Genomic DNA, 18,652 nt, shown 5'->3' on the forward strand with positions numbered 1-18,652 from the left:
CATTCAGATACAACGCATTGTGCTCCGCCATACGCCTACATTTCAGGGATGTTAGCCAGTCCCTGTAATAGCTCAGATATCATTATGGTGTTGCCACGGCTTACAAGCTTACCACTAATCTGAGAGTGTTTGGTGTGTTTGTCAGTGGCCCTACTCCCCGGAGAAAGTTGGTAAGTGGCAGCCTAGGCTTCCGTTAAAAAAATAAAATAAAAGAGCATTCCTCGTTCTTGCGCCTCTGGAGAAAACCTTCAAAGTGTGACCTCTGGTGGTTAAAACCCACAAGGCAAATTTAAAAAAAAAATAAAGAAAATCTCATTTTGGCTTGAAAAGCATGAGCTTTTCCAAAGGCCCTCATGAGTTGTGTGGGCTTCACTTGCAATTCGTAAAAGCTTGGGTCTGTCATTAGTCTGGGATTTACAAGGCAGCCTAAGAGAACTAGGCACTCAGGTTGAGACCCCAAAGGTATTTAGGTGCCTGCAGGTGTGGCCCCAGCTGCCATGGAATTCGTCAGATTTGGCCACATAACTCCCTTCGGAGGCTTTGAAGTCATCCCCCGTCGTTCAGGAACACGGCAGATATTCCACACAGCTCTGTGCAGCGGAAGTGCTCCCCATAGCCCAGATCTGCCCCCCTTAGGGTACGTCTAGACTACTGCGTTTTGTCGACGGAAGTTTTGTCGACAGATACTGTCGACAAAACTTCCGTCGACAAAGAGCGTCCAGACACATTGAGTTCTGTCGACAAAGCAAGCTGCTTTGTCGACAGAACTCCGTAGTCTGGTCGCAACATTACAGGCAATAACACCTTCTGTCGACAGAGTTCTGTCGACAGAAGGTGTTATGCCTCGTAAAATGAGGTATACCAGCGTCGACAAAACTGCTGAGTTCTGTCGACGTTATGTCGACAGAACTCAGAGGTAGTGTAGACGCTGGTATAGTTTTGTCGACAAAAGTCCACTTTTGTCGACAAAACTAGGTAGTCTAGACACACCCTTACTTGTGCTGAGTAGTGCCTTACTCTGGGAGTGGCCTCTGCTGCAGGGACGCCTTTACTGATGTTGAACGGCGCCTTATCCCGCTGCTAGCCCCCTGGATTCTGCACTCGCAGCGTGCAGTGCTGCCTGATGGGAGTACCCGGCTCCACTGGGAGACACCCAGCCCTGGGTCTCCTGGAGGTGATACGTGCTGCAGTGATCTAAAACCATGCTAGGACAGGGGCAAATGTTACAGCCCAGCTTTGGCAGACCCGGCCCATTGTGCCACCGAGCAGTTAGCTATGCCTTGTTACCTCTGACACTGAGACTCGCCTGGGTCTCCCGAAAGCCCCTGGGGCAGTGGCGCTGTGAGGGCATGGTGATTTAGGAGGTAAAAGATTTGCGTTAGTGTTGGATCTCCCTCACTTCCCGACTTCGTTTCCTGTTTGTTCTCCCTCCGCTACTTCCCACTGGGCCCATCCCCCTCGTGATCTTGGACACCTTCACCACGTTGTGTGTCCCCCCCCTCCCGGGGGGGATGCCAGGCAGGCTCCACTTAGATGATATTGGCAGCCGCGCAATAAGCCTTCAGCAGGTTCGTCCCCCTTGGCCATTCCTGTCCCCCAGAGGGAATGGCCCTGACCCCTTTTGGCATGGCCTTGATCCAATCCCCAGGTGCCGTGCAATGTGGAAACATGCTGTCGCGGCTATTATTCTTCTAAGCATAGTGGGGGCCCTCTAGACACACTGCTTCCATTGTGCAGTGAGCTACAGCGCTGGCCAGGAGCCAAAGGCATCCTTGCTGTTAAATATTCCCCAGCCCACACCCTGTCCAGGTCAGTTTTGCTGGCATTAGACGCGTGAGTGCACTTCCAATCCATTGCAGCCTATGGAATCGTTTGCTGGGAAATGCAAACCATGGCTAGTCAATTTCAGCACCCTTTGAACAGGTGTTTCTTATCTATTTCCACACAGATCTTCCAGGGGGAGCATTGAGTCTCCTGGCTGTTTTCCTCGGCAAAGCTTCTAGAGGTGCCCTCCGGCACTCGTTGTGAAACCAGGGCTATAATGCAAGTAACATGCAGGCACGATCACAGAGCTCGCCTCGCCCGGCGTTCTCGCACCCTGCAAGCAGATCAGATTGAGAGCAATGCATCTCCTTTCCAATGGACTCCTTTGTCTCCCCTAGCTGGATTTTTGGGACTGTAGATTCCCAATTCAGGAATTAGCAGAAAGAAAACAAAAATAAGCGAGTATAATGAAGACCACCCAGCAACCCACCTTTACTTTCAGTAGCTGCAGGAATATTACTATGTTTATTTCGGTGTTGAGGGTCAGAAGGCAAAGTTCAATCCCAGACTATCAAGAATTTGCCTCTCTTACATATTTTTGGAGAGGCACTGGTGCCTGATGGGAATGTTAGGAAAAGGTACATGATTTGCTTCAAAACGATGTCACTTGCAGGATAGATGCTGTTGAGGTGAATTTCTCTTCCCTCTTTCTTTCCAGCCAGTGAGGTTGGTCTGACATCACATCACATTCTCCTGTGCATTACGCTGCTATAACCGCTCATGGGCTCGCAAGAGACACTGGTAAAACGGAAGGCCTGTTCCGCCGCTGCCTTGCACCCTGGGCAGACAGTGGGGGTGAAGTCTAGAGGAAGCAGGTGCCCGACTGTCACACTTGGGTGCCTAACTCTCTTGGGAAAGCCCAGCCCCAGGTCAGGGCAGTGTGGATGTGGAATGGCGCCCTGGCTGAGTGGCAGCCCTTCGCAGAGAGAGCAGTGACTGAGCGTTCGGCTGCCTTCGCCCGTGGGCGCACTGGCCTGGTCTGAGGTGACTCAGCGCTCTTAGCACAGAGGGATGACTAGCAGCTGCCAGTGTGGTACTTTGGTCATTGCGTGTGTGAGCAACCAGCGGCCTTGGCCCAGGCAAGGGGTGTGTGCGCCATGTGCTGGCGAGCGGGGCAGGGAGGGAGCTGCTGCCAGGCTGTGTTTATAATGCTGGGGTGCGAAGGGGAGGGCATGAGGTGGGGCTGGGGGGTTCATGGTGTGGGAGGATCTCTGGGCTTGGGCAGGGGATCGGAGTGCAGGACTTGGTTGGGGCTGGAGAGGTAGGCTATGAGATGGAGCGTGGATGAGGGATTTAGGGTGCAGGAGACTCTGGGTTTGGGGGGAGCAGGGTTACGGCATTGGCTTACCTCCTATGGCTTCTTGCCAGCAGGGTGCGAAGGCAGCCTCCTGCTTGTCTTGGCATAGGACAGCGCTGGGCCCCAGAAGTGGCCGGCAACGGGTCCGGCTCCTAGGCGGAGGCATGTGAGCAGCTGCACATGGCTCTCCCCTGCAGGTACTGGCCCTCCCCAGCTCCTGTCGGCTGGTTTCTGGCCAATGGGAGTACGGAGCTGGCGCTCCGGGCCAGGGTAGCGTGGGGAGCCCCATGCCCCTGCTGCTGGCAACTTCCAGGACCCACACATGGACAACACTGCTCTGTGGGAGCTGTGCCGCCGGGAATCCGGGCCAATGCAAAGGGGGAGAGCAGGTGCAGCGTGCAGCTGGAGAAATCGGGAGCAATGAACCAGGCGAGCCCCTGCCCACACATCCCCCAGCTCGCTAGGTTTCCGGGGGAGACAGGAACTGGGCAAAGCCCATTCATAGGTGTCGCTCATAGGCAGGAATACACCTGGGAAAGGATCCGCTCCCACCACACAGGAAAGCGGGATGGAATTGACAGAGGATAAATGAATACGGGCCATCAACTATTGCATTGAACAGCATGGCCCTCTGAAGGGACTGGTGTGGCTGGAAAAACAGAGCTGTGGTTCAACGGTTATTGGTTTACCAGGTTCCTACTACACTGTGCTTTCCAGAGTGGCCTGGCGGTAGTAGCCATGTTTTGGCGTGTGGAGAGGAAATGCGTGTGCCAAAAGGGCTATTGCGCCCGTACCAGTTACTCGCAAAAAGGCTTTAGCCTGCTCTGCTGCTGTACTGTGACTGCTCACGCTGAAATTCCTTGGATATAGAGCATGGCTACTCAACACACGGGCCACATACGGCCCCCAGCCTGTTTGTTTGTGGCCTGCAGGTGGGAGCCAAAACAAAGACGTTGTCGATAGAATGGTCTCCTGTTGATAGGCTGTTTAGTAGGTAAATCCCTGGACTGTCATTGCTCAGTAAAAGTGCTGCCATACGAGTGGAAATCAGGTAAATGTTGCATTGTATTAATATCAGCAGACTGACTTAAATGGGGCCTGTGCGTTGTGTAGTCTTGCCTTAATCTTTGAATTCTTGCCGGTCAGTGTGAAAAGCTATTTGCATATATTTGCATGTATATGTAACAACACTTAAGTTGCAGCCCTCGGCATGTGCTGTGAGTGTCAGTGTAGCCCCTGGAGCTTCCAAAGTTGAGTAACTCTGGTGTAGAGTCTTGTTCACCACCATATTATTAATTGCACTGGTTGATTTCACTGCAAAATTATATCAGTCATGCCCCAAATGAGATCCAGGCCTCACTGCCCTGACTGCTGTACAAATACATTGTCAGAGGCCGTCTTTGTGCCAAGAGTTCATAATTTAAAGAGACAGGATGGAAAAAGAGTTGGAACGCAGGAAGTACTAAGAGAGATTCAGTGGTTTGTCCAAGGTTAGCCTGGGACTGACCCTGGACATCCTGGCTCCAGTGTCTTCACCTTCGTGCTTAGCTGGTCAGTTAGAAGTGGGCAAATAATGGATGAGTTTGGTTCACTGGCTGTTCCAAACACATTAGTTAGGGTCAAACAAAAAAAGAAACTTTTCATCGTGTTTGGCAAATCCAAAAGTTGGGAGCAGGAGGAATAATTTCAGGCTGAATGAAACATTTTTGTTTCGACCTTGTGGTCGAAGTTGAAGTTTTCACCGTTTGAAATGGAAAATGAAATGTTTCATTTAGAAAATATCAAACTGAATTGTCTGGGGATTTTTTTTTCATATATTTTCTTTGCGAGGGAAGGGGGGGGTTGAGCAAAACAATTCGACAAACACTCACAAAATGTTTCAGCGTCACCAAATCTGCATTTTTCACTAGAACCCTTACTGTCAAATAACTGACAGGCAGCTCATGGGGAAAGCAAAATAAACCGAACAAGCATTCTTCCGCCTACCATTGTACAAATGCGCATGAATTGAATGTACTTGTCATGAGCCGGGATGGAGTCAGAGTCTGCTTTTAGTGACATATGGAGAAAATACTCTGCCCTGTGCAGGAGAGGAAGGTGTGGGCCTGGCTTCAAAGAATTTAGTGTTTTCAACATCTTTGAAATCTAAACACCTCATTTGGTTCAGTTTCATTGTGTGTGCAAGCCCCATGGCAGGCAGTGTTTTGATGGTTTCAAGATTTGATGGGAACATTTCACACAGTTTGAAAAATGAAGGCTGAGGCGGACAGATTGGTTAGTGCTTCCGGAGAACTGAGTCACCATCACAACTAGACCACAGACTTCCCCGAGTGCAGGGTGGTCTCCCTTCTCTCTCTGCATCTCTTTCTGCCCCACGTCCCCCACAAACTGGATACAATTTTGTGGTGACCTTGAGGCTTTTTTTCGCCGCCTCCGAGAATATTTCCAAACCCCCAATGAACATCAATCTGACCTACCAGATCCCCCCTATCAGCACCAAAGGAAAAATAATTCTATATGGACTCCCCCTGACGGTCGGAATTACAATCTGGATTTCTATATACAAAGCTTCCGCAACAACGCACAGACTGACATTATTCGCAAACGACAACAAGCGACACACAATCTTAGCCGCGCTGAATACCATGCCATCTAGAGTCTCAAAAACAACCTGGACATTATAATCAAACCAGCTGACAAAGGGGGTGCTGTGGTCATTATGAATAAGGCCGACTATAACCAGGAGGCAACCAGACAACTCTCGAATACCACATTTTACAAACCTCTCCCCTCTGATCCCACCTTGGAATACCAAAAGAAACTACACTGTCTCCTTAAAAACCTCCCCACAGCTACTCGGGAACAAATCCACACAGAAACACCTTCTGACCCCCGACCAGGATTGTTCTATCTGCTTCCCAAGATCCATAAACCTGGGCACCCCGGATGTCCCATCATCTCTGGTTATTGGCACGCTCACTACTGGTCTATCCAGTTATGTAGACTCTCTTCTCAAACCCTTCGCAACCAACACCCCCAGCTATCTCCGAGACACTACTGACTTCCTAAGGAAACTACAAAACATCGATAACCTCCCCAATAACACCATCCTTGCCACCATGGATGTAGAAGCTCTATATACCAACATCCCACATGAAGACGGATTACAAGCAATTAGAAACACTATCCCAGAGGACACCACTGCCAACCTGATAGCAGACCTATGTAACTTTGTTCTCACCCACAATTATTTCCAGTTTGAGAACAACTTATACCTCCAGAGCAGCGGCACAGCCATGGGTACACGCATGGCCCCACAGTATGCTAACATCTTTATGGCTGACCTAGAACAACGTTTCCTCAACTCCCGTCCCCTTTCACCCGTTCTCTACCTACGGTACATCGATGACATCTTTATGATCTGGACGCATGGCCAAGAAACACTGGAGATATTCCACAGAGATTTCAACAACCTACACCCCACCATCAACCTCAGCCTGGACCATTCTACACGAGAGATCCACTTCCTGGACACCACAGTACAAATCAACAATGGAAAATTAGACACCACTCTCTACAGAAAACCCACCGACTCATACAGTTACCTACATGCTTCCAGCTCCCATCCAGCACACACCATACGATCCATCATCTATAGCCAAGCCCTTCGATACAACCGCATCTGCTCTAATCCCACCGACAGAGACCAGAAGCTTAAGGATCTCTACCAAGCATTTATAAACCTCAACTACCCACCCGGAGAAATAAAAAAGCAAATTGAAAGAGCCAGACGAATACCCAGAAACCATCTACTTCAAGACAGACCCAAGAAAACCAACAATAGAACACCACTTGTCATCACCTACAGCCCCCAACTTAAACCTGTCCAACACATTATCAAGAAACTACAGCCTATACTGGAACAGGATACCATACTCCAAGAGGCTCTGGGACACAGACCCATAGTCTCCTATAGACAACCACCTAACCTCAAGATGATTCTTACCAACAACCACAGGACATACCACACTAATACCAACCCTGGTACCTTCCCTTGCAACAAACCCCGTTGCCAGCTTTGTCCACATATTCATTCTGCTGATACCATTATTGGACCTAACCAAGTGAGTTATAAGATCAAGAACACATATTCCTGCGCATCCAGAAATATAATTTATGCTATCGTGCCAAAAGTGTCCGTCTGCTATGTACATTGGACAAACATCTCAGACACTTCGCCAAAGGATTAATGCCCACAAAACAGATATCAGACAAGATCACAAAGAAAAAACAGTTTCTTGCCATTTTAACCAGAAAGGACACTCTCTCAGGGTATGTCTACACTACCCCGCTAGTTCGAACTAGCGGGGTAATGTATGCATACCGCACTTGCTAATGAAGCCCGGGATTTGAATTTCCCGGGCTTCATTAGCATAAGCGGGGAGCCGCCATTTTTAAATCCCCGCTGCTTCGAACCCCGTGTAGCGCGGCTACACGGGGCTCGAACTAGGTAGTTCGGACTAGGGTCCTATTCCGAACTACCGGTACTCCTCGTGAAACGAGGTGTACCGGTAGTTCGGAATAGGCACCCTAGTCCGAACTACCTAGTTCGAGCCCCGTGTAGCCGCGCTACACGGGGTTCGAAGCAGCGGGGATTTAAAAATGGCGGCTCCCCGCTTATGCTAATGAAGCCCGGGAAATTCAAATCCCGGGCTTCATTAGCAAGTGCGGTATGCATACATTACCCTCCTAGTTCGAACTAGGAGGGTAGTGTAGACATACCCTCAATGACTTAACCACCTGCATTCTGCTACAAAGACCTTTTACATCTGCACTTGAAAGGGAATCCTCTGAACTGTCATTCATGTTAAAATTCGACACTCTCCGAGAAGGAATGAACAAACACTCAAACTATCTTACCCATTACCAAGATAGCTTCCCCAATTATCACCTCTAATACCATTAGCTTACAGACATCCCACTCTCCCCACCTCTAATATCATCAATTCAGAGACACTTACCTTCCTTCCTTCCCCCCCCACTGCATCCCCCTCCTGTTCTGAAATGTGATTTGTCCTTTTCATATGTGTTCATTTTTTTTAATTGTATCCTTTGGTATATATGGTTGTGACTATTTTCTTCCACTATTTGATCTGAGGAAGTGAGTCTGGCCCACGAAAGCTCATCATCTAATAAACCATCTTGTTAGTCTTTAAAATGCTACATTGTCCTGCATTTTGCATCTCAGTGTCTCTGCTCAGCCGGCGAGGACAATACTGCCTTGCTCCGCTTTAGTGTGGCAGATTGAGACAGGGCGTTTACATAAAACTGGCCAGGCCAAGTCAGATTAAAGGTCCAGCCGCCTGTCGTCTGACACTGGCTCGTGCCAGATGCCTCCGAGGAAATGAACAGAACGGGGTAATCAACAGGGTTGTGTCCCTGGCATCTTAGCAAATAGCCATTGCTGGACCTATCCTCCACGAACATCCCTGGTTACACGTATGGCCTTCCCCGCCTCCTCTGGCAATGCGTTCAACATGCTGACTGCATGTTGTGTGTAGAAGTACTTCCTTATGGTTGCTTTAAACCTGCTGCCTATTCATTTCATTGTGTGACCCCTGGTTCTTGTGTTATGGGAAGGAGTAAATGACACTTCCTTACTCAATTTCGCAACACCATTCACTATTGTTTAGACCTCTATCATATTCCCTGTCATACACACCCCGCACCCCTGTTTAGACATCTCTCTTTTTTTTTTTTAAGCTAAATAGTTCCAAGGTTTTTTAACCTCTCCTCATCTGGAAGATGTTCTGATCCCCCTTATAGGGCCCTGAACTTAGCTTAACTACACTTGTGCTTAGAGTTCCTGAAGCTAATAGTATGAGTCTTACCTATAATAGCCCATTGTATACCGTTTTCTCTTTTGTTACAGGGAGAGACTTCTTGACTGAAATAATAGGTCACCCCACAGCATACCCATTGCAGCAATAGGTCCCCAGCATCTCCGGCAGGTAAGAGACAGCAGAGTGCCTAAAAGGAATGAAAGATGGGCGGGATCTGCCAGGAAGGCTGCCTCTGGGAAACCAATGTGAGAGCTGCCAAAAGCCAAGTAAAGTGGGGTCCTGCAAAGGAAATGAAAAGCAACAGTGAAAGGTTCTGTAGCCATATAAAAAAGAAAAGAAAACAAGGAAAAGTAAAAACCGCAAGGAAAGAAATGGTGCTACTAAGTTCTGAGGATGGGTTGGATATCAAAGAAAATCTAGACCCTGCCCCAACACCTAACCAAATACTTAGGCTCAATTTTAATTAGCATCATGAGGAACCTGGGGACAAAGGCTGGGTGGCTAATGGCAACAAGGATATGGAAGCAGAAATGACCACACCTGCAGCAGAAGTCACACTCAAACAGTTTAATGGGACCAAGTCCAGAGGCCTAGGAAATCTCCATCCAAGAATATTAGAGAAACTGGCTCATGAAGCAATAAGCCCAATAACTCAGATTTGTAAGGAATTGGTAAATTCTGGAGGTTCATGCCCTCTAGCTGGAGAATTGTTGCCATTGTAGCTATTTTTAAGAAAGGGGAAGGCAAGTGGTCTAGGAAACAACAGGCCGTTAGTTTGACCTCAGTTGTATGCAAGTTCTCAGAGCACATTTTTAAACAGAGAGTCGTTAAGGACATAGAGGTAAATGGTAACTCGGATACAATACAACATGGTTTTACAAAGGGCGAATCATGCCAGACCTGAGAAGACAGCTGATTTCTAGACAAAGGAATTGCAGTAAAGCTCATCTCCAGGAGCGGCCCATGAGCTTAGGCAAACTAGGCGGTTGCCTAGGGCACCGCCGGCGCGGGCGCCCAATGATGACGTCACGGGGTGCCCCGTGATTACATCACGGCCATTGACGGCCGTGCAGGCGGGGGCGCCAATCGCGCCTTCCGCCTGGGGCACCAGCTACCACAGCCGGCCTTGAGCCGCTCCTGCTCATCTACCTGGACGTCAGTAAGTCACGTGACACAGTTCCACATGGGGAATCATTAGTTAAATTGCAGAAGAGGGGAAATAATACAAAACAGTGGGTATGGGACTGGGTGAAGGGGAAACTATAATGGGTCATTCTGAAAGGTGGCCTGTCCAACTGGAGGGAGGTTACTACAGGTTGAACCTTTCTAGTCTGGCACCATCAGGACCTGGCCGGTGCCGAACCAGAGAAATTGCCGGACCAGAGGAGGTCAATAGTGTCTAGCAGCATTGCCAACGCTTCCACTGCTCACTGGGCTCTTAGAAGACATTGAGAGTAAATTAGAGCTAAATCACAGCACACAACCCTGAGAGCCAGGACTGGCAGCTGTGAACAAACTTTACGGGGCTACAGGAAACTTGGCCACACTCATGCTAGGTGGCTAACTCAAATCCTGCTGGATCATGGATGTTGTCAGAGCAGTGAGTGCCGGCCTAGAGAGGTTCAACCTGCAGTGGAGTTCCTCAGTGATCAGGCTAACATTTTTATTAATGGCCTTGGCAGAAAAAGTGGGAGTGTGCTAATAAAAGCTGACACAGTTGGGAGGCATTGCCAGTACAAAGGAGGACTCAAATATCATACAAGAAGATCTGGAGGGCTTTAGAAACTGGAGTAATGGAAATGGGGCACAATTCAATAGTGCAAGATCATGCTTCTAGGGACTAACAAGAAGAATTTTTGTTCCAAGTTGGTATCAGTTGGGCATGCCACAGGAAAAGATCTGGGTATGTTGGTCAGTCACAAGGGGATTTTAACCTGCCAATGTGCTGTGGCTAAGGTGAGCCTCGGATAGGGGAGGTGTTTCCGGGAGAGAATGAGAAGTGCTGTTGTCATTACTCCTGGCTATAGTGAGACCTTCTCTGATGCCCGGTGTGTGGTTCTGGTCTCCCGTGCTTAAGAACGAGGAATACAGTCTTGATCAGTTGCAGAGAAGGGCTCGTGGAAGTGGAGTCTCTCCCTTATGAAAGGAGACTGGGAGAACTTGGCTCGTAGAGCCTAACCAGACGATGGCAGAGGGGATAAGATTGCTCTCTGTAAATATCTGAGAGACATCCATACCAGTGAGCGAGAGGCACTATTTAAACACCAGTGTGACCCCAAGAACGCAGAGCTGTAGCCTGGCCCTCCATCAATGTAATCTTGAAATTAGACGAAGGTTTCTAACCGCCGCCCACAGGGAGAAGTGGAGCCAAAAAGCTAAGTGGCTTTGCGACAGAGCTTGACAGAAGGGGATGTGACATGACAGGAAGCCATATAATTGCACGTCACTGCTACGCATCTACTAGTAGCAAATATCTCCAGCAAATAGCCAGTGGTGGGATACTCGACGGGGAGGGCTCAGAATTAATAGAGAATCCTTTTCCGGGTATCTGGCTTGTGGGCCTTGCCCATGTGCTCAGGGTCTAACTGATCATTATATTGATGGTCAGGAAGGAATTTTCTGCTGGGTTGGATGCTGGGCCGACCTGAGCTCTTTTGGTGGCCCAGGCCCCAGGTGGGCGGCGCCGCCCCGGGCACATGGTACATGCGTGGGGCCGCCCCTAGGGTGCGTGGGCCTGCCTCTGGGCACACGGCGCATGCGCGAGCCTGCCCCCAGGGCGGGCACATGGTGCATGCGTTGCCCAGCCACCACCGCTGGCGCACAGCCTGGGGCCACCTGGGCGGACCACGCCTGGGCGTGCATGGCCCCCTGGCCGCAGGGGAAAGGGCACTGAGGGGTTAACGCGGCCCCCCACCCCGGTCTCTGAGTCTAACTGTAAGCTGCCCTTGGATGGAAAGGACAGCACACACATTCATGCAATGGCAAACTCTGGGGTTAAATTGCATGGCAAACGAATGCGCGCCAAGAATGAATTGATTAGCCAAATAAAATACCAATGGCCGGCAGGGAGACAATCGGGACAAACTGAACCATGTTTCCGCATTTGCATTCTTTCACCTTCTGTGCTGGAAGCCAGGAGACATTGTCCCTCGCGTGCGGCCAAGGACAGGGACTAAAATCCTTTTCCTTTCTCCTTGAAATCTGCACGCCTGCTGCCTGCTTCCCGCCCCGAGGGGGAGAAATAGTTCCCGTGAAATTGGTGTGGAGCGGGGACGTCTGGAGTTGGAATCATTCCTTCGCTGGGCTCAGAAAGGAAAAGCCTTGGGGCAGATTTTGAAAACAAAATTGCCTGCCAGTCTCTCCCCCCCGTATAGCTCCCAGGGGTTTTCCTCACTTGGTCTGCTTTAGTACTTAAGGGAGCTTTTCCTTGGCTGCCTTCGATGGGCCTCCAGGGCGAGCAAAATAATTGGCCTAGTCAAATGCCAGAACAGAATGAGAAATTGATTTCTGGGGTGCAGCTCTGGTTGGACATGGGCTGGGCTGCCACTCTTCCGTCTGGAGTTCTGCCTCTCTCGGCGTCCTTGAACGCTTCCTTGGCCCCTCTGGCGTGGCACTCGGGTTACTAGCAGGGGGCAATTCCAGTCCCCTCCTGTGGTGCTCCTGTGGTGCCCACGCCTCTCGTCCTGGGAGCCCGGTGGGCTCAGGCTTTGAAGGGAGGGGTGGGGACTAAAGCTAAGGCAGGTTGGCACCTAAATCCACATCCAGGCCTCTAAGTAAGTGGCTTTCCAGGGAGACAGCTGGGGCCCAGCGTCAGGCCATCAAAAGACTGTTCACAGGCAAGTGGTCAAGAGGGGCCCGGCGGCCAGCTGGTCTGGCGCACGGCAGAAGGCATGAAATCACTTAATGGAAGAAGAGCAAGCGTTCAGAGAGGGGCAGCCCCAGCACACAGGCCTTGCATAGAGGGACACGAGCTGAGAGCCCTCTGGATACGCTCCGTTCAACACATGTCCCGCCTCTGCTCTGACAGTCTCTATTAGTGGCCAGTATTTATCCTATGGGAATGGCCCCTTTGGGAACCTGGGCCCCAGAGGTACCAACTTCCCTACTAGCCGAGAGGGGCTCAATTCCCCACTGCCCCAGGCCCCACACACCGTCCACCTCTTCCCTCAAGCCCTGCCCCTCCTTGGCCTCTTCAAAGTCCATTGAGTGCACCACTGGCCATAGTGAAATCAGTGGTCAAGCACCCCGGGAGTCAGGCGAGGCCTTTATGTAACACACCGATCACTTGATACATCTGTGTTGCGGGCGAGAGGTTTCACTGACATGCATGGGGGACAAACTGGTTCCTACGTGAACTGTGGAGCTCTTCCTAAAAGACTGCCCTGTCCCATCATGCCTTCTGCACCCGCCCCCTATGGACCAAGCAGCAATTACAGAAATACTTCAGCAAGGCTGACTGGATTTTTGGGGGGGGGGGTTTGCATCCTTCTTCCTGGAAGCTAAGGACCTTCGTTGCCATGACAGCACTCAGCAGGCAGCCACAAGCCTGCGTCTGCCCCCAATAGTGTTTCTATCCCGAAGGGGCCGGACTTCTAGGTCTGTCCCCTGGGACGGCGCCACTTCTGCGGAGGAGCACTTGAAGGTTGATGAATTTCCACGGAGCTCTGCCAGTGCCATGAGCTGAGCACTGGGCCCTGGAACCACATTGGTTCGTAGAGTCCTTTGACCCAGGTGAAGCCTGGGGAAGCCCCCGTCTTAAAGCCGAGAGGTGGGAGTTCATCCCACAACAGTAACTTTATTGGTTGTCCTACAGGGAACTCTTGCTTCTTTCTGTAATGATCAATGTTCAGTCGTCTTCTGAGACAAGGGGCCCAGCCTTCCACTCCTTGTAAAGAGCTCAGGTAACCATGTGCCTGGGGTGCCCGATGGTGCCGGAGCAGAATTCAGGAATTGGTCCAGTCTCAGGCGCACCACCGGCTAGAGGATACTAACTTCAGTTCTTTACTTTGCATGAAGAAATGGGCCAAGTTCTCGCAGGCGTAAGCCCATTAATGTCGATGGAAGTACACTAGTACAGCCCAGATTCAGAGACAAATGAAACGAAAGAAAGCACCGATGTTGGTGTGTGTATTGACAGCAAATTCTGTTGTGCACAGAGTCAAAGGAAAGCCGCATGTCCCCGCTGAGTAAACATCTGGGAGCAGCTGGTCAGACAACTGATCTTGAGACGGCCAAAGACAAGCACAAAAGAAAACCCAATATTCCTGCTGCAAACAGAATACCCATCTAATCTCGGACCTTAGACTGGGATCTGCAGCCACTGACCTCACTGTGGAAAGCAACTGGTAAGAGCGTCGGCAAATTGCACAAATCCAGCTTTGGGCCACATTGGCTACACAGAGGTTGAAATTAAAGGGTATTTCCCATCTCGTCTTTGCCATCCCCTCTATATCGAGTAGTTTACAGTCAACTTTTTTTCATCCAACTCTGAACTGTTGCCGTCTAAAAGGGAATACCTTCCCGATTCCAAATCTCCCTATCAACCTTTCCAAAACAATGTGGCACAAGGAACACACACAGAGAGCCACTGTTTTGGGGTGATTTGGCTCCTACCCCTGTGAGCGGACCCTGCAGCTGCTCGATCTAAAAACAGCCATGTGGTAAGGCAATCAGGAGACCCGTGTCTCTACCACACTCCCTCTGGGACCTGTGGCTCAACGCCCCAGCAGTCAAATGGGGATAAGGTTTGCGTAGGCGGCAAGATCTTTTGGGGAAGGGACTCTCCCTTGTTGTGTGTATTTACCATGCTTAGCACATGGGGTGCCTCAGAACACCGCAGTACAACCAATACAAATAGCTAGCCAACCTTATCCCGGGTACTGCGGGAGGCTACCCCTGTGCTCAATGGCTCCTGCCGTCTTGCCGATTTGAACTCCGATGGACCACACAAAATCCACATCCCCTTCCTCTATGCAGGTGATTGGGAGTATGCAGCACTTCAGTAACAGAGCCATCCGCAAAAGCAGGCAGCCTGTTATCCCTGCTCCAGAGATCTTGCAGCCAAAAGGGAGGAGAGAAGGATGGCTGGCCCCGAGGCTGGCCAGAGACCCAGAAAGCTCCATAGAGTTCATTCCAGTGCCGAACGAAATCAAGACCTCTGGAAAAGTTTTGTCAAAACAGGAGAAAGAGGGAGCTTGATAGTTGGCAGGTCCCGTCCACAGACTAAAAGACACCCCCCCTCCTCCCCGCCAACATTTGTGATGTCCTGGGCACTCCGTACCATGGAGAATGATGCTTCTGTGCGTGTCCTTACTGTGCCTGCGTCGGAGCAGGGAATATTCCTCTGGGTCTCTCGTGTCCCAGCTAAGTACCTTTATCATGGCACTGTTGACTTGTCTCTCTCTCTCCCCCAACCCCATTTCCAACCCGTCTGTGGCTGAGACAATTTCAGGTTATCCTACGGTATGGCGAAAAGTTGTGGTTTCAGCAAATTGGCATTACCTGACACTCTCCTCCCCCTCCCCCGAAAAGTGACTGAAGAGTTTCCAACCAGTTGTATTCTCCCTATATTACAATGGGGAAACTGAGGCATTGAGCAGTTAAATGACTTGCCCACAGGCACACAAGAAAGCTGTGGGCAGATTGGTCATGACCCCTGCTTTCCCAAGTCCTGGCTTCTAACTGCAATGCAATGCTTTGCAAAGCCCCTGTACTCTACACATAAAACTCCACCTACATACCTGCCTGCCGGAACATGTTCACTGGTTTCATTTCTTCCTTTCCGTTTTGTTCCTGCTCCCACTGGATGTGCTAATATAGATCTCTACCTTTGCTCCTAGCTACAGATATTCTTGAGAAATGTTAGTAAACAGGCTTTAGAAAAAGAGAGACGGGGAAACAAAATGCCTGCCAAAGGGGAAAGAGCTGATCCAGCCAGGTATTCCCAAGAGGCTAGAATAGCCAGAGAAGGGGACTGAAGGGAAAAAAGGAGGCTATTGAGATGGAGGTCTTTAAACGTTTCCCTTGGAAGCAGCCTCAGCGGCTTTTCCCGCCGCTTTTGAAAGAGCAGTGCAATAAAGATGTCAGTGGTGAAATAGCACAGCCCATCTTTGCAACACCTTTTCTGTGAGAAGCCAGATGACGAACATGTGAAGAGCCAATGAGTATCGCTGTGCTAACGATCGGAACACGGGCGCCGTAGTGTTCGCAGCCCTGGGCTGTCAGTGCAACAAACAGTCATGAGGACAAGTCCACAGTTCGGTTTGGATGGCGTGTGAAATCAGGTGCAATTCACCAGTTGAGGGTCCCATTTTACTTCTGAAATGTGGGGCAGACCCACCAAAACGTTCTCTGGACTTTCCTTGGAGCTAAGCTGCATTGACGGGGGCTCTGTGCAGATCTATCGCTGCAGGGATGAAACCCAGTTGCTTTCTCTGGTTTTACCCTTCAGCGACGCAAAGCTTGGCTGAATTTTCCTTTGACTTGGGAGTGTAGACGGTAAAGCTAGATTCAGGGCATATGAAACCCATGCAAACTGAACCTAAAAATGTGTCTCCTTGAACTCATCAGAATCAAAACCACTGATCTTTTCGCGCAAGTCTGTATCCATACTAGTTTTGTGCAGAAGTACAATCAAGTCAGGAACCAAGTTATAGAACATTTCCATCTACCTAATCACTCTTTAAAAGATCTCCAGGTGGCTGTCTTGTCACAAACCAATTTTACAAGCCAAATACACCAAGAAGCGTTGGAATTGCAATTAATCCATAAATTCAGTTCTCGCACTGATGGCCTCCTCAATCAAGATAACGGATGGCTGGGACATTATCAGCCTAATATTCAATGAAGGTGCCAACAGCTCTTTGTGTAGATTCTTGAGTTAGATAGGAATGGTACTAATTGCTATCCTATGATCCTTATCTGCTTCTTTTAACTATCTAGTCTTTACTTGCTTATAGATTACCAGTTCTGCCTATTTGGTTTTCCCTTTGATATTTTCGTACCCTGTGCTCCTTGTTTCCTGCCCCCCCTTCCATTTTTTTCCCTCCCCCCTCTTCCTTCTCCCCTATTTATTTGGGGTCTGCACGTCCTAAACTCAAAACTCTGGTGATCTGAAGAAGTGGGTTGTGCCCACGAACGCTCATGATCCCATCTACATGTTTTGTTAGTCTTTGAAGTGCTACCAGACCATTTGTTGTTTTTTATATTTGTATATCCTGTACAGACTAACTCGGCCACCCCCTGAAGCATTGTTAAAAGCAGTAATACAGACAGGAGTCAGCTCTGTCCCATTAACCAAGTTACAGCCTGGGCTTTCCAAGGCTTAAATCAAGGCTGGGGGTTTGGTTAGGATCCTGTCTCCATTACAGATGTTAACCGTGTTGTAATCAGACCTGGGATTGTCACCAACTTATGTAGTGGGGACTCAGTTCTAACAGCAGTGTAGAAGAAGCACAGTTCAGTTCACAAAAGTCTGAAGTTGGGCCATCACCGTGGTCAAGACAGAGGTGCACAGCAAGGAGTTCTGTAGCATTCGTGCTGCCGCTCCGTCAGGTGCTAGGCAGTGCTGCCAACTTCCATGAGAACTTGAAATTCGTTCTAAGAAAATCCGGGGGAAAGGGGAACACAGGTATTGTTTAAAAAACCCAAACAACCCCTGAAACTGTTTCCAGAGTGAAGCCAGACATCGGTGATTATCCGCTGATTAGCTGTGAGTAAAGCGTCAGGAACAACTCTAGTGTTTGAAGATTTCTCTCTCTCTCTCTCTCTCTCTCTCTCTGGTTTCAGTGCAATTGCTGGAATGACAACAGCTAATGTAACCCCCCCCCAAAAAAATCCAAAAAGCCATTTTCTTATCACTGTGCACCCTGTGTGGACTTTACCCCCTAAGTGATCTTTCAAACCTTGGAAGTATGCCAGGAATACCTCAATTCTTTTTTAATCCTCCACAGTGATAAACTATATTTCCCTGTGCTTTGTCATATTCTGTCTCAGTTATCGGCATGGAGGGAGCGAGAGAAAAATACCGTGCTTTCTCCTCTTCTAACTATGCAACTCTGTGAAGAGCCAAAGAGCCCCGCTCACATTCAAAGTCCTTCTGTTTATATCAAAAATGCTTCAGGCCTTCCAGAGGCAGTGGCTCTCCCCAATTGTCTCTGCAAACTACTGACCTATGGAGGCGCATACGGGCTGTGTCAGTCCTCCAGGCTGAGAAGGAAGGACCCTGGTTTCTCCTAGAGGAGTCTCAGTTCACTGTTTCCTTGTCTGCAGTGTGAGAATTTATTTAACGGCCTTCCCCACAGTGACCATTGTCTTGCCTTTAATTTCATGCCTGGGTCTTGCCAGGAATAGTGAGCTGTAACAATCAATTTGGGCATAAAAGCCGCAGGCGCCAAGAGGTGGGCATTGCCCCATACTCTGTGAGTTGAGACCGGGGGGAGGGGGGCCTGCACTCTGCAGCCAATGGGGCCAGTGCTCTCTGTGAGTGGGGGGGGGGGGCCTGCACTCTCCAGGGGCACCCTGGATGCTCCCGTCACTACAGCAGTAGCTGCTGAGGAATTTCGGTGCCTCTCTTGGTGTCGTCATCACCAGCGGGTCCTTAAAACGGCAGCTTTACCCATCCCCTGCAATTCCCGTTTGCAGTTTATACCCCCATAAAAACATGAGCATTCCAGACTGCCGAAAGCAG

At 49.7% G+C, this 18,652-nt stretch overlaps 1 long non-coding RNA gene across 9 annotated transcripts in view; it reads left to right on the forward strand.

Moving 5' to 3' along the window:
* LOC112545888 (uncharacterized) overlaps positions 1–18,652 on the forward strand; it is a 187,511-nt gene that overhangs the window by 96,915 nt on the left and 71,944 nt on the right. For 6 of the 9 annotated variants that reach the window (XR_012905340.1, XR_012905339.1, XR_012905338.1 and 3 more), the window contains one exon: positions 9,054–9,132. The exons of 1 other annotated variant lie outside the window; for it this stretch is intronic. This is a non-coding gene — a long non-coding RNA (uncharacterized LOC112545888). Of the gene's footprint in view, positions 1–9,053; positions 9,133–14,120; positions 14,310–18,652 lie in introns of all 9 variants that reach the window. 2 more of the 9 variants (XR_012905341.1, XR_012905345.1) reach the window with 1 other exon arrangement.

The sequence above is a fragment of the Pelodiscus sinensis genome, chromosome 7 (genome assembly GCF_049634645.1).
Source record: "Pelodiscus sinensis isolate JC-2024 chromosome 7, ASM4963464v1, whole genome shotgun sequence".
NCBI classification, from domain to species: domain Eukaryota; kingdom Metazoa; phylum Chordata; order Testudines; family Trionychidae; genus Pelodiscus; species Pelodiscus sinensis.